The 15,711-nt window shown below is 46.9% G+C and overlaps 1 protein-coding gene across 5 annotated transcripts in view; it reads left to right on the top strand.

Moving 5' to 3' along the window:
• The window catches only part of lrrc9 (leucine rich repeat containing 9), a 197,358-nt gene that overhangs the window by 88,448 nt on the left and 93,199 nt on the right, over positions 1-15,711 (top strand). The window lies entirely within an intron of this gene.

The following is a 15,711-nucleotide window of genomic DNA, read 5'->3' as shown; positions in this document are numbered from 1 at the left end:
TGGTAAGTTTTGTAATATAAAGCGTGATATTATAAAATTGGTGATAACGAGTCTGCAAGCCTGTTTATATCTCTCCGATTTTTATTTCTATTGAAGTATTACATGTAGAAATATAGGGCAGAATTTTAGTTCCTGCGGGCAGGTGTACGCCCAACCTGATTGGGCGTAAAGTCGCACAAGATATTTTGCTCGGCGGGTTCGCACAAAAATTGAAAGCGTGCCTGCTGATAATTAATCGGGCAATTAAGCCCATTAATGGCGCAATTGTCTGCGATTTTTCATTACCCATCCAACCTTATGGTTGGCATATGGGCGAATCGGCGTCCAGGCCACTTTTACATTTTTCATGAAACCTCATCCAAGGGTGGGATGAAATCTCCGTTAGGAATTAAAATAAAAAGAAATATCTGGGGACAGCATTCTTATAAGGTATGCTTTCAGGTCCTTGATTTTGATGTATGGACATTTTTTTGCAGCTTTTTAGTGCTTAATTTCATTATTTGCAGGTCTGCAGCTCCCTGAGGTAGTTGTCTGCCTTCTGGGAGCTCTCTCGCAGCACTCGCCCATGCCCATGGTGACGTCATTGCCCTCCCTCTTCCCACCTCCACCCCGGCAGCGCTGAGCTGTTCACCGCGTGGTTCACATTGGCTGGCTGTTAATTGGCCAGCTAGTGTGAAATTGCAGTTGGGGGCCGATCGCAGCTGGGGGCCCATTTCCCAGCTGTTCCTGGGCCTGCCAATCGCGCACTCCCGACAAGGGGAAATTTCAAGCCATGAATAATTCCATGGACCCTTTCAGCTCTAAGTCTAGGCAGGTCAAGAATTACAACAAATACACCCAGTGGAAGTAGTTTTTCCTGGTTACTTCTCTAATCCCCTCATAATTTTGAACAACATTCAGACTTTAACCTTCTTTGTTCTAATGAAAAGAGACAACATTTCTTTTGTCTTTTTCTTTCATGGTTGTTGCTAGCAAGATCAGCATTTGTTGCCCATCCCTAATTGCCCTTGAACTGAGTGGCTTGCTGGTCTATTTCAGAGGGTAGTTAAGAGTCAGACATATTACTGTGGATCTGGAGTCACATGTAGGCTCAACCAGGTAAGTTTCCTTCCTCAAAGGACACTAGTGAAAACAGACTTTTTTTATGACAACTGATGATAGTTTCATGGCCACCATTACTGAGACTAGCTTTCAATTCCAGGTTTTTTATTAATTGAATTCAAATTCCACCAGCTGCCATGGTGGGATTTGAACTTATGTCTCCAGAACATTAGCCTGGTCCTCTGAAGTACTAATCCAGCGATATTACCACTACACCACCCTCTCCCCTTGTCCTAGCTATTATTTTAGTTCATCTTTTCTGCATCATCTCCATGGCCTTCATATGTTTCCTGGAGAAAGGCACCTAAATTGGATGTAATATTCTAACTGTGCCCTAATCAATGATTTATACATGTCTATCATTACCTCTCTGCTTTTGTCCTCAATACCTCTGTTTATAAAACCTGGAATCCCACATTTTTTATTTCAGGACGATATCAACTTTGCCTTCCACTTTTGGATATTTGCATATCTCGTTCTTTAAATCTCTCCATTCCTCTGGTTCAATTAAAATTTACTTACCAATGTATATGCCCTCCCCTTATCCTCCTAAAATGTATCATCTTGAATTTGTCCACATTAAATTTCATCTGTCATCTATTTGACTAGTCTACTGATGTACACTGTGAGGAACACTGTCTGTGTTCTCCTGAAGTTTTTTACAGTCCTCTTCATGGTTGGCTTTGGTCACTATTTTGGTATTGCATATTTTCTTATTATAATTACTAGTGAAGGTTAAATAATTGTGAGGGGGTGTTTACTTTATCTTTTTGCCCCCTGTACCTTAAAATTGTAAAATATATATTTCTGCTTTCTTATTTTGCTTTTTGGTTCACTGCACAATTCCTCTGGATATATTCAAGTAGACTTTTAACTTGAGATTGGCTTTTTCTGTAATTTTATTTAAGTTCAATCTATTTATTATATTGAAAAGATTCCATCAATGACCTCTGAAGAGCCACCACTGTTTACATCCCTCCAGTCAGAAAAATATTAAGATCAGAGCCATAGCAGGCACAATGGGCTGAATAGCTTCCTTCTGCACTGTAACATTCTGTGAATTAATCTCAACTCTATATTCTCTGCTTTAATCAATGTGCTATCAATGTTGCCATATATACCTTAATTTTATCAACAAGTCTTCTATGTGGCACCTTCTCAAATGCATTTTGGAAATTTATGTGTGAAACATCCACTGCATTTTATTTATCAATACACTGGTATTATTGTTAAAATAAACTCATCAGACTCAACTTGCCTTTTGCAGATCCAGATTAATTATCCTTAATTAATTTCAGCCTATGTTATGTCCTCTAGAAGCTATCTACTACCAATTTTGGAATGACAGGTCAAGACTTAGCTGATCACCTATCCCTTGCTTTCTTTTACAGCATAATTTACGCTGACATTGACCACGAAGAAACTGTGAACATTGCATTGATTTTTCAATGTTTGATTAAAAATTCAAAGGATTTATTTAACTGCATATTGTTTATACAATTAAGCTTTATTGTAACAGATTTTTATAGAATCATAAAATACTACAACACAGAAGGAGGCCATTTGACTTATCAAGCCTATGCTGGCTCTTTGGAAAAAGTTATCTAAATTGTCCCTTTACCCTGTAGCCCTGCATTTTTTTCCCTTCAAGTATTTATCTGATTCTCTTTTGAAATTGATCTTGTTTCCACAAACCTTTCAGGCAGTGCATTCCAAATCATAATGACTTGCTTTTTTTAAAAAAACAAAGTCTCCCCACCTTTTGTCAATTACCTCAAATCGGTGCCCTCTGGTTACTGAACCTTCTGCCACTGGAAACAGTTACTCCTTATTTACTCCATTAAAACCCTTTATGATTTTGAATAGCTCTATTAAATCTCCTCTTTAACCTTCAATGCTGTTAAGGAGAAAGCCCCAGCTTCAGTGAAATCCTGCATTCTGAGTACCATTCTGCTAAATTTCATCTGCACTCCCTCTAAGGCTGGGGCCTGATCATTGATTTATGAAGTTTTGGAATTTCTTCCTAGCTTTTGTACTTTATACCTGTCCTCATAAAGCCAAAAGTCCCATATAATTTTTTAACAGGGATCTCAATTTACCCTGCCACCTTCTAAGACTTGTACGCAAACACCTCCAGGGACAGAATTTTCACCTCCATATGGGAGCAAGTATGGAGACGAACAGGCAAAAAAATTTATGCTTCCGGCCAGCATGCCAGTTTACAGGCACCATCCACCCCCCATCCCCACACTCCTTCCGCCCACCCCATCGCGTCCCAAGCCAATTTCCCAGATGCAGGATTGGAGTTGGAAGGCTATACGCCCCTAAGCACAGGTAGCTAATTAAGGTGACTAAATGCCTATTGAAGCCAATTGTCAAGGGCCGACTGGAATTTTCCAGGCCAGCTGCCTGGAGCTGGCCATCAGGTGGCAGACTGGGGGATCAGCATTTCCTTGCCAACTGTCTCAGGCAGAACTATTTGACCATGAGATGAGCTTTATTTTTTTGTTTATTCAGGAAATGTGGCCATCGCTGGGAAGGCCACTATTTATTGCCCATACCAAATTGCCCTTGAGAACGTGGTGGTGAGCAACCTTCTTGAATATAACTGAGTGGCTTTCTAGGCCACTTCAGAGGGCACTTAAGATTCAACCATATTCCTGTGGGTCTAGAGTCACATTTAGGCCAGTCGATAAGGATGGCAAATTTCCTTCATTGAAGGACATTAGTGAACTAGCTAGGCTTTTACGACAATCTGGTAGTTTCATGGTCACCATTATTGATTCTAGCATTTTATTCCAGACTTAATTTAATTAATTGAATTTAAATTTCCCAGCTGCCATGGTGTGATTTGAACATGTGTCTTTGGATCATTAGTCCAGGCCTCTGAATTACTAGTCCACATACCCACTATGCTACCGTATTTCCACCTCTGTAATGTCACTCGACTCTGCCCTGCTGAAGCTGTTAAAGCTTCTCATCCATGGACAGAATCATCCGTGCCCACTGGTGTCGGGTGTATTCGGTGGAGTGAGCAGACAATGTGGCGAGAAGGCCAAAAATCGGTTTCACAGTGTCATGAAACCAGTTTGCGATTGTCCGTTCAGCCCGTTGATGGCAGGCCGCATTCCCCTCCATCAGACGTCGGGAACCTCATTGTAATATATCAGCATATCCTTAAAAGGCCCACCTGCCGGACTCGTTCCCAACCCTCCTTGCTGGATTGTCTGCCCACGTCGTTGGGAAAACACATCGGTGCAGAACACAACTTGACAAGTGTGACGCACCGAAGTTGGGACTTACCGCCAGGGCCTTGCTCACATTGCAGACATCCGAGGAGCAGAAGATGCTGGAGCCCAACAGCAGGGCACACTGGAGGAACATCCATGGCATGCTGGGTGGATTCTCATGGACATGGCTCTGTTGGAAAGTCACGGATGATGGCTGGGGGGGTGCGGGGTGGAGAGGAAGATCTAGGATCGACTGGGAGAGGAAGAGGTGTCTGGGGGGTGGGGGGTGAGGTTGGGAGGGGGGGAGGGAGCATGGGGATGAGGGATAACGGGGCAGAAGATGGCAACTGGGGAGATAGGCGTAAGGGAGTTGGAAGGGGTGCGGAGGGGGGAAGGGGTGCAGAGGGGGGAAGGGGGGAAGGGAAGGGGTGCGGAAGGGGGGAAGGGAGGGGGTGCGGAAGGGGGGAAGGGAGGGGGTGCGGAAGGGGGGAAGGGAGGGGGGAAGGGAGGGGGTGCGGAAGGGGGGAAGGGAGGGGGTGCGGAAGGGGGGAAGGGAGGGGGTGCGGAAGGGGGGGAAGGGAGGGGGTGCGGAAGGGGGGGAAGGGAGGGGGTGCGGAAGGGGGGAAGGGAGGGGGTGCGGAAGGGGGGAAGGGAGGGGGTGCGGAAGGGGGGAAGGGAGGGGGGGGGAAGGGAGGGGGTGCGGAAGGGGGGAAGGGAGGGGGTGCGGAAGGGGGGAAGGGAGGGGGTGCGGAAGGGGGGAAGGGAGGGGGGGGGAAGGGAGGGGGGGCGGAGGGGGGGCGGAAGGGAGGGAGTGCGGAGGGGGGAGGAGGGGAGGGAGGGAGGGGGGAGGAAGGGGGGGAGGAGGGAGGGGGGAGGAAGGGAGGGCGGAGGGGGGAGGAAGGGAGGGGGGAGGAAGGAGTGCGGAGAGGGGAGGGAGTAAGGTTAGAGGAAGGAAGGGGGAAGGAGAAAAAAGTGAGGGTGTCTGAGGGAGTCAGGAAGGGGGAGGGGCTAAGTGGGGGGTAGAGGAGTCCTGGGGGTCATGGATGGGAAGAGTAAGGGAGGGAAGGTGTTCTGGGGAAAGGGCTCTGGAGAGGGGCAAAGGAGTTCCGGGGTGGAGGGGTCCGGGTGTTGGGAAGGGGTTCCGGGGCGGGATGGTGAGAACGACCGAGGGCAAAGTGTGGCGGTAGGGTGAGAGGGTGAGGGTTTGACGGTAGCAATAGAAGGGACGGCAAGGGTAGTTGGTGGGGACCTGTAGGCAGACATGGACCCTGGAGGTGGGAAGGAGGAGTTTGGGGAAGTTAATGTGGACGGGGGTGGGATTTTCGGGTAGGAAAGGAACATACATGTTCACCAGGACCTCCCTGAAGGAAAAGGTTGTGGCTAGTAGAGGAGAGGGAGGTGAAAGGTGATGCCAGGGGGAGTCAACTGTGATGGGGGAAAGGCAATGAGCGACTGGGGGAGGGTAGAGGACAGGGGAGCAAAATTAAAACCGAATTAACACCATGTTGTCCAAATCGAAAGTGAAACGTGAGTCGTGGTGGGTGAGATCAGGTGCTGCATGGGAGTGTGATCAGTGGGTGGGCGGAGAAGCAGGTCAGCTCAGATGGATAACTGAAAGCGAACCCCAGCAGGCAGCATTGAAAATGCTCAACACATTGAGATGAGTGTGACACGGCAAGGATCCGCGTGCGTGCGAATATGCTTGCATGAGGCTCTGAAAGGCCCTGCCACGCTCATATTTCTCCCTCCAGAATCACCCATGGGCCGGCTGCTCCCTCTGTGGTGACAGAGGATGAGGTTGAGGGGCTCATGGCAAAGGGGAACTCTGAAGGAGTGGACAGCCTCTGCGATTCCTGAGTGGATGACCCATAGGTGTCCAACTGCTGCTGCTCCTCCCTTTGGGAGCACCTGGAAGGACGTGAAGGTGCCCCATTTCCCTCTTGTGTTGCCACTACAGGAACTCGCCCGTGGCTCACCCGATGGGACCAGGGTCTCCATGGCATCTACCATCCTCCACATGCGCACCCCTTCATCAGAGAGCAGGCGGACGCACTCCTCTGACTCACCTGCCACTCTGTTGAGGGCTTCCAACACCTCTGCATTCCCCTGCCTTCTGCTGACTCTCCAGGATGATTTGGAAGGCCTAACCCAGAGGTTTGTCATCTGACTCGGACCTCACAGATGCCTCTTCCACAGCAGTCCTCCAAGGGACAGGGAGCTCAGCTGAACATGCCTTCTCCTGCTGCGGACGCGTGTCCATGCAGTGACTGCCAGATTGTGAACCTGAGCCTGCTCTAGATCTAAGTCCCACTGAGGTATGTGTCTCTGCGCTGGTGGAAGGTGTCATTAAGCACTTTGACCAGGCTGCTTATTTCCAGCTGTTCAATGGAGGAGGTGCCCTCTTTGCTGGAGGTGAGGACATGGATGGAGCTGAGGGACTGGCTGGCTGAAGGCGTCAGTCACTTGGCAGAGCTCCCGGTGAACCAAAGTAGAGATAATTAGTGCATGACAGCAGAGTCAAAAGCAGGATAGAGAGCACTCAGAGTTGTGTTGAGAGAGGGATGATGGGTAGGATCCTCCAATGGATGTTCACCGCCAACCTCACCGTCGCCGCAGGCAAGGTCCACATCCTCACTGGTCAGCTCGATGGCATACTCCTAAAAGTGAGTAAGGGGCCTAATGTTGGACCTCTCCCCGCTGATGTGAGCTGGCTTCTCCCACCCAGTGCCACATTTCTTCACAATGAACCATAGAGACTTTTAGCCTCTAGCTGCTCTCTCTCTCCTGGATCCTGGCAGACTGCCGGTGTCTGAGAGTTTTAAGGGATATCTTAACAACCCTTCCTCTCTCAAAATCTAACCCCATGGCAATGTGAATCACGTGGATCTTGTATCCAGGTAGAAATGCTGATTAGCTATTCTTTAGACCCCCAACTTGATTCTATCTTGGAAGTGAATGGAGATTTTAAAGTATAACCCTTTACAACCCAACATTCTCAATGTCTTCCTGGAACTCTGGAGACCAAGGTCTAAATTTTCACAATGACAGAGAACCTTTTCGTCATTGCAAAGATGGCGGACACGCCTGGAAATCAGAAGTCTCGCCCCTAAACACGGCACCTATCAGTGGTATCTGTTGCTCTCAATTTTTATGCCTCAGGCTCTTTCCAAGACCTGTCTGGTGTATCCCAGACAGCAGCAGACAGCTGCATTAAGGCTGTAACTAATGCCCTGTTTGCTTATGTGGGTATCACATTAATTTCGTTGTAGATTTGGCATCTCAGACATAAAGAGCCACGGTCTCTGCCCAATTAGCAGGCTTCCCTCAGGTGCGGGATGTTATTGATTGTCAACATGGGTGCATAAAGGCTTCAGCTCATAATTCGGACATCTCTGTCAACCAAAAGTCCTTCAACTTGCTCACTGTCCACTTCGGTTGTGATCACAACAAGGTCTTCCTTCAAATGTGTACAAGGTTCCCCGGTAGCTGCCATGACTCCTTCGTACTAAGGAGTTCCCAACTCCCTCAGTTATTTCAGCCATATACACAGATCTGTGGTTGGTTTTTAGTGGACAAAGGCTAACCCTTAACAACCTGGCTAATGACCTACTTTAAGAACCCTTAAACTGAGGCAGCCACGTTATCACAAGGAGTACAATGCAGCAGGCCATTGGCATTTTAAAAATGCACTTCAGGTGCCTCAATCGGTCAGGTAGAGCTCCACAGTATGCCCTAGCAAGGATATTAAGAATAGTAGTGGTGTACTTGACAGTGGAGGGACCTAGAAATCGATGACACTGATGCCATGGGCAGAGCTCCGACCTCTGAGGAGGAAGAGAATGAGAAAGATGAGGAGGATGAGGAAGTCCCTATCCATTCTGATGATTCCCAAACGGAGGAGGATGAGGAAGCCACCAATTGCAGAGCAGTTGGGAACCATAGCCATGTAGCCAGGGCTGACTCTGTGCAGGAGGGGCTGATCACCAGTCCTGTCCTTGTGCAAAATATATTCTTAAAAGGTCCTCCTAGTTCACACTTGCCATCGGCCAGTCCCTGGTGAACAACTTCCAAGTAAAGAACCTTTTATGTTGAAGCCACAATTACTCAGGGGAATGGCCATCCCCCAAAAGAGAAAGAATCAACTTCAATGAGTTTAACTCAGTTACTTTAAAATGGCTGAAACCCTCACCATCATAACCATCGGCCTCAGAGTATTACAAACACACATGATAGGTTGTCTTTCATTACCTGGCCTCCTCACATAAATGCCAGTGCCTCTAAGTGAGGCATCAAAGCTGCCACCCTGTGCATACTCAAACCATGCCCACAGCACTGAGAATGACATGACCCACAACTGTGCAACAGTAGTTCTTTGACCGGAATGGATGGTGTGCAAGTTCTTTCAATGTCCAGTTTCAAAGGTAGGGGCCATTTGCAACATCCCAGGCTTCCATAAACCTCTGCTTCCCTCATAAAGCACATCCTCTGCTACCTGGAATGCAAATGCTGCCAAAGTACTGGAGACAGCAGACGAGCAACATTCCCTGGAACATACATAACATGTCGAACTGTGATGCTTATACAAAGGCCAGTGTGTGACACTGATGTGCGGATGAATGCCTTGCACCTGGAACACAAGCTTGAGATGCACTTGTATCTGCTCGTGGAGTCTGATCATTGAGCCTCTCTTAAAGTCAAGTTTGGATGGCATTGGATGGCAATGAAAGATGCAAGGAGCATCTCAATGCTTGAGCCTTTGAACACTATTCTTATGTGATAGACCAGAGAAGGAAAAAGCCCTCCAATGCTTCATGCATGTGATCACGCCCTTGTTCCTGGTGACTTCATCTCAAGATGGACCTCAGCATACTGCCTTCATTATCACTGATAAGAACGCCCTTCATGTTACCATTCTTTTTGAGTTCTGTAGCATACAAACATACACCGAGTCATCTACGAATGTATGTAAATATCTTCAAAAAGTGCTCAGATGTAATATATACAATGTGAAAAGTGTAGCCACAGTGAACCCGTTAGTGCTCTAGGCGAGACGGTACCCTGCCCTTGCACTCCTACAAAGTGTCCACCTACCGCCCCCCCACCGTGTTGCCTCAGAGGAGGTGGACACAGGCTGCTCACTTGGTCTATACAGCAATGTGAAAAGTGGTAGCTAACCTCGTTGTGCAGGCACCCATTGGGGACCTCCTTCAGACTGCGGCATCTGCATCTTTGCATGGACAGTCGTGGTCACTGGCATCTGCAGGGCAGATGAGTGCTCTGGCAGAGGGACCCGTGTGGTGGAAGATGATGAGGGTACTGAGAAGCACCAGTTACCTTCACCTTCCTCAGTTACCTCCACAGCCCTTGTTTGGCCTTCAGGTGGGGTTCATGGGGGCTGGCTGATGGTGTGCAGCAGTTGTCCATTCCAGCGACTGCTGTGCCAACAGTTGCAACCATCTTAAGGATATGTGATGTGTCAAGGCTGCAGCATGTGGGAGCTCCTGGATAACATTGTGATCCAAGGCAAACACATCTATGATAAGTGTTTGCGACATGAGGAACTTTGGCTCATAGTCATTGAGCTGGAGGCTGAGCTGCAGACTCTATGACACATCAGGGAGGGGGAAAGTTACCTGGATGCTTTATACCAGGAGGCAATCACACCATTTAGAATAGGGTTTTCTGATTTAGTCAGTGGTCAGTGACAGGAGGGTGTGACTGCGAGTGAGGCAGGTAAGGGGACCCAGATGGCAGGAGTGTGAGCCTCTACAATTGTCCAGTAGATATGAGGTTTTCTCAGCTTGTTTGGATGAGAGCAGGGGCTGCAGGCTGGATGAGCAAACTGACTATGGCACCATGATATAGGAAGCCATTCAAGTTGGGGGAGCAAAAAGGAACGTAGTGTTAGTAGGTGACAGTATATTGAAAGGGATTGACACTGTTCTCTGCACCAAAAAGCTAGAGTCTGGACGGCTGTTTTGTTTGCCCAGTGCCAGGGTTCGGGACATCTACTCAGGGCTGGAGAGGAACTTGCAGTCGAAGGGGGAGGATCTAATTGTCGTGGTCCATGTAGGTACCAATGACATAGGTAGAACTAGGAAAGAGGTTCTGCATAGAGAGTATGAGAAGCTAGGCACTAAATTGAAAAGCAGAACCTCAAAGATTATAATCTTTTGATTATTACCTGAGCCGAGTGAAAACTGGCATCGAGTACATTAAATTAGAGAGATGAATACGTGGCTCAAAGACTGGTGTGGGTGAAGTGGATTCTGGTTTGTGGGGCACTGGCACCAGTACTGGGGAAAGTGGGGGCTTTATTGTTGGGATGGTCTACACCTGAACCAGGCTAGGACCAGTGTTCTTGTGAACCGCTTAACTAGGGAAGTAGTAAAAGTTTAAAACTAAATAGTGGCAGCAAGGGATTCAATGTGGAAAGATGTGGTATATCAAAGAGTAGAGACAAGGTAAGAGAGGCAAATAGTAATATGGGAAATGAGGGTCGGAGAATGGCAGGAAGGGACAGAGAGAAAAAACCCAAGTGCACAAAGAATCAAGACTAGATGTCACAAAGATAACAAAAAGACTAAATGAAAGGCTCTGTATCTGAATGCGCATAGCATTCATAACAAAGTAAACAAATTGATGGCATACCTTGAAGTAAATAAATATGACCTGATAGCCATTATGGAGATCTGGCTGCAAGATGACAAAGATTGGATCCTGAATATTGAGGGGGAGATGACCTTCAAGAAGAATAGGAAGCTAAGTAAAGGTGGAGGCTAGCACTGTCAATCAAGGATGGCATTTGTGCAATAGTTAGAGATTACCTTGGCTCAGGAGATCAGGATGTAGAATTGGTTTGGATGGAATTGAGGAATTGTAGTGGAAAGAAGTCACTAGCGGCAGTGGTCTACAGGCCTTCTAACAGTAAGCACAATGTAGGACAAAGTATACAAGAAGAAATATTGGGTCCTGGCGATAAGGGGGTGGCCATAATCATGGGTAACTTTAATCTACATATAAACTGAAAAAATCAGATTGGCAGTAGTAGCCTGGATGAGGAGTTCATAGAATGATTTTGAGATAGTTTCTTAGAGAAGCATGTTCTGGAACCAACCAGAGAGCAAGTTACATTAGACTTGGTATTGTGTAATATGACAGGATTAATTAATGACCTCAGAGTGAAGGTACCCCTAGGTAGCAGCGACAACAATATGATTGAATTTTACATCTACCTTGAAAGGGAGAAGAGTGGGTTTAAGACTATTTTAAACTTAAATAAGGGCAACTATGTGGGCATGAAAGCTGAGCTAGTTGAATTGAACTGGGATACCAGGCTAGGGGATAGATCTATAGAGAAACAGTTCCAGACATTTAAGGGGATATTTCAGAATACTCAGAATAAGAATGTTCCTACTATAAAGATAAATTCTAAAGGGAGGACCCACTATCTATGCTTAACTAAATAAGTTAGGGAAAGCATTAGACTTAAAGAAAAAGCATATAACTGCGCAAAGATGAATGGCAGGTCAGATGATTGGTCAGAATATAAAGAACAGCAGAGAATGACTTAAAGATTAATCAGGAGAAAGAAATTACAGTATGAGTGGAAGCTAGCTAGAAATGTGAAAACGGATAGCAAGAGTTTCTACAGGCATTTAAACAGGAAAAGAGTAGGTAAAGTGGGTGTTGGCCCTCTAGAGAGTGAGAATGCAGAGTTAATAGTAAATAATAAGGAAATGGCAAATGAAATGACCAAATATTTTGCTTCTGTCTTCACTGTAGAGGATACTAAAAACATTCCAGTGATAACTGTAAATCAGGAAATGGAGGGGAGAGAGGAACTTGGTGAAATTACAATCACTAAGGAAGCAGTACTGAGCAAACTGATGGAGCTGTGGACTAACAAGTCTCTGGGTCCCGATGGACTTCATCGTGGGTCTTAAAAGAGGTGGCTAATGAGGTAGTAGATGTGTTGGTGTTAATTTTACAACATCCCCTATATTGTGGAGAGGTTTCATCAGACTGGAAAGTAGCAAATATAACCCCTCTACTCAAGAAGGGAGTGAGGCAGAAAACAGGAAACCATAGGCCAGTTCATTTGACGTCTGTCATGGGGAAGGTGTTAGAGTCGATCATTAAAGAGTTATAGCTGGGCACTTAGAAAAGCTCAAGGTAATCGGGAAGAATCAGCATGGTTTTATGAAAGGGAAATCATGTTTAACCAATTTATTAGGGCTCTTTGAAGGAGTAACATGTGCGATGGATAGAGGGGAGCCTGCAGACGTACTGTACTTGGATTTGCAGAAAGTATTTGATAAGGTGCCACATCAAAGGTTATTGCGGAAAATAAAAGCTCATAGCATAGGAGGTAACATATTAGCCCGGATAGAAGATTGGCTGGCTGGCTGGCAGAAAACAGAGGGAAGAATTTTCCCCCCATCGGGGGAGGAAGTGCAGGAGTGGATGTGTAGGGGCACACTTCCAATCGGCGCCCCCGATTGGAGGTGTGCCGCCATTTTACGTGACATCTGCCTGTGCGGGCGGCGGGGGGGCGCAATCCCTCAGCCGAGAGTGCGCTCTTTTGCGCATGTGCACGGAAGAGCGCACTCATCTCCCTGAGGCTAAGTGCTGCCTCATGAAGATCGGCGCTAAATTTAAAAATGGTCAAGGAGCAGAAACAAAATTTCCCTGACATGTCCCCTCATGTGACACTGTCACACGAGTCGGGACATGTTCTTCACTTTAACTCTAACCTTTAGTAAATTTTTAAAAATCCTCATGAAACCTCATCCCGCCTGTGGATGAGGTTTCATGCTTTTTCTGAAGCCCGTCAGGGCTCCCGGCCTGCCCGCCAACCTTAAGGGTGGATGGGCATGTCCATTAATTAAGTCAATTACTTTTTAAATGGCCTCAAAAGGCCGTTGACAGGTCAGCGGGCACATAGCTGATTCGGCTGCGCCCCCGCTGACCTGAACATTGAAATGATGCGCGGTGACGTCGGGAGTTCTGCCCGACGTCATCCTGCGTCATTTTACGCGTCGGTGAGCAGGCCCCGCCCCCCGCTCGCCGACCTAAAGATCCTGGCCAGAGAGTTTGCATAAATGGGTCTTCTGTCTGATTGGCAGGATGTGACAAGTAGAGTCCCGCAGGGGTCTGTGCCTGGGCCTCAACATTTTACAATTTACATCAATTACTTAGATGAGGGGAGCAAAGCCATGGTAGCTAAATTTGCAGATGACACAAAGGTAGGTAGGAAATTATGTTGTGAAGAAGACATAAGGGGTTTGCAGACGGATATAGATAGGTTGAGTGACTGTAATCCATCTGCCAGATTTTTGCCCAATGTAGGAGAATGTGAAGTTCACTTTGGCAGGAAGAATGAAAAGCAGAGTATTACTTAAAAGGGGAATGACTACAAAATTTCGAAGTGCAGAGGGATCGAGACGTTCTTGTGCATGAGTCACAAAAAGTTAGTATGCAGGTACAGCATGTAATCAAGACGAGAGGAATTAAACATAAAAGTAAGGATGTTATGCTTTAGTTATGCAGGGATTGGTGAGACTCCATCTTGAATACTGTGTGCAGTTTTGGTCTCCTTATTTAAGGAAGGATGTAAATGCATTAGACGCAGATCAGAGGAGGTTTACTAGATTGATACCTGGAATAAGCAGGTTGCCTTATGCGGATAGGTTGGACAGGCTGGGCTTGTTTCCAATGGAGTTTAGAGGAGTGAGGGGTGACTTTATTGAAGTGTATAAGATCCTGAATAGTCTTGACAAGGTAGACATGGTAGACGTGGAAAGGATGTTTCCTCTTGTGGGTGAGTCCAGAACTAGGGGGCACTATTTTAAAATTAGGTGTTGCCCTTACCGGACAGAGATGAGGAGAATTTTTTTCCCTGAGGGTTGTGCCTCTCTATGTGGAACTCTCTGCCTCAGAAGGCGGTGGAGACGGGTCACTGAATATTTTTGAGACAGAGGTAGATAGATTCTTGTTAGGCAAGAGAATCAAAGTCTATCAGGGGTAGATGGGAATGTGGAATTTGAAACACAAACAGATCAGCCATGATCTTATTGAATGGCGAAGCAGGTTTGAGGGGCCGAATGGCCTACTTCTGTTCGTATGTATCTACTGATGATTGTCCAAATACTATGCCCCATAATAAGGCTCCTGAGGTTCAACGTTCCTTTCCCACTGGAGCACCATCGTGACTTTCCTCCCTCCTCCGAGGGAACTGTGCACACATATCTGAGTCAGACTCCTCTCCCTGCGCTGGTATGGTGCTCTTCACCCTGTGCTTCTGACTCGACAGGCACACTACATCCCTCCGAAGTGCTAGTATCTGAGTTGGCGGAGTCAGATGTGATGCTTCCTCCTCAGACACCTCTTCCTCTTCTTGATGCCCGAGGATTGATCTGGCCTGGTTGGGGAGAGGGTATGGGGGGTTGCTGGGCAGAGCTGGGACCTGTGTGAAACACAAGGGGTCATGTTGGTACAGCCCTTCTCATTGTGAAAGCACATTCTGCTGCATGCCACCGCCTTTAACTATGACCGTGCTGCATGTATCACGCAACCCAATCCTTGTACTCCATCTCATGGCAGCAGTCCCTTGTGCTTAGTGAACTGACATCATGATCTTATCATTACCACCATGTTCCAAGGTGCATTTACCGCTGCCTTTATCACCTGCTACTGGCAATTCACGATCACCAACAGACAGCTGCTCAGGCACCCTGGCAATCTCTATGGCCATCTGTTCAACCGAGCAAATTGTTCTCAGCCAGGCTGATCCATCCCCAGTCTGGGCCAATTCCTTAGCATTCTTCACCCTTTTTGACTATAATGACAATGTGATTTCATGTTAGCCTGATATATAGTACATGCAGCAATATTTCTCTTCACTGTGTGCATCACGGTGCTCATTACATCTGTTCTGTGTGCACTATGTGAGTAGCTTACATGTACATGCCTCAGTGCTGAAGCAGAGGTATGTGCCAGGTCTCTCACCTTAGCTGCAGCATGCAGATGTGACCCTTCTCTTGGACCTCTGTGTGGATGAGCCAAGCTACTTACCTTGCCAGAATGCAACAGGTCATTGAGCCTTTTCTGGCACTGTGTCAATGAGAGATCCTGGTCTCCTGCTGTGCTCACCACAGCCACAATTTGAATCCAGGCCTTCTAGGTTGTTGCAGATGGATTACACCGGCCAGCAGGGTACAAGACTGTTCTCCTGTTCTGGACCTCTTCCACCAAAACTAGAAGGTCCTGATCAGAAAGGCATGGGGAAGCTGGACCCATCTCTTTCCCCTGTTTCCTCTGTGTGACATTCTATCATTAAAAATGTACGGTGAAAAGAGTTGCGAGCCATTCTAATTAT

This window comes from Cetorhinus maximus, chromosome 18 (assembly GCF_964194155.1).
Source record: "Cetorhinus maximus chromosome 18, sCetMax3.hap1.1, whole genome shotgun sequence".
NCBI lineage: Eukaryota > Metazoa > Chordata > Chondrichthyes > Lamniformes > Cetorhinidae > Cetorhinus > Cetorhinus maximus.
The sequence above is the reverse complement of the archived record's forward strand: the minus strand, read 5'-3'. Positions and strand labels throughout refer to the sequence as shown.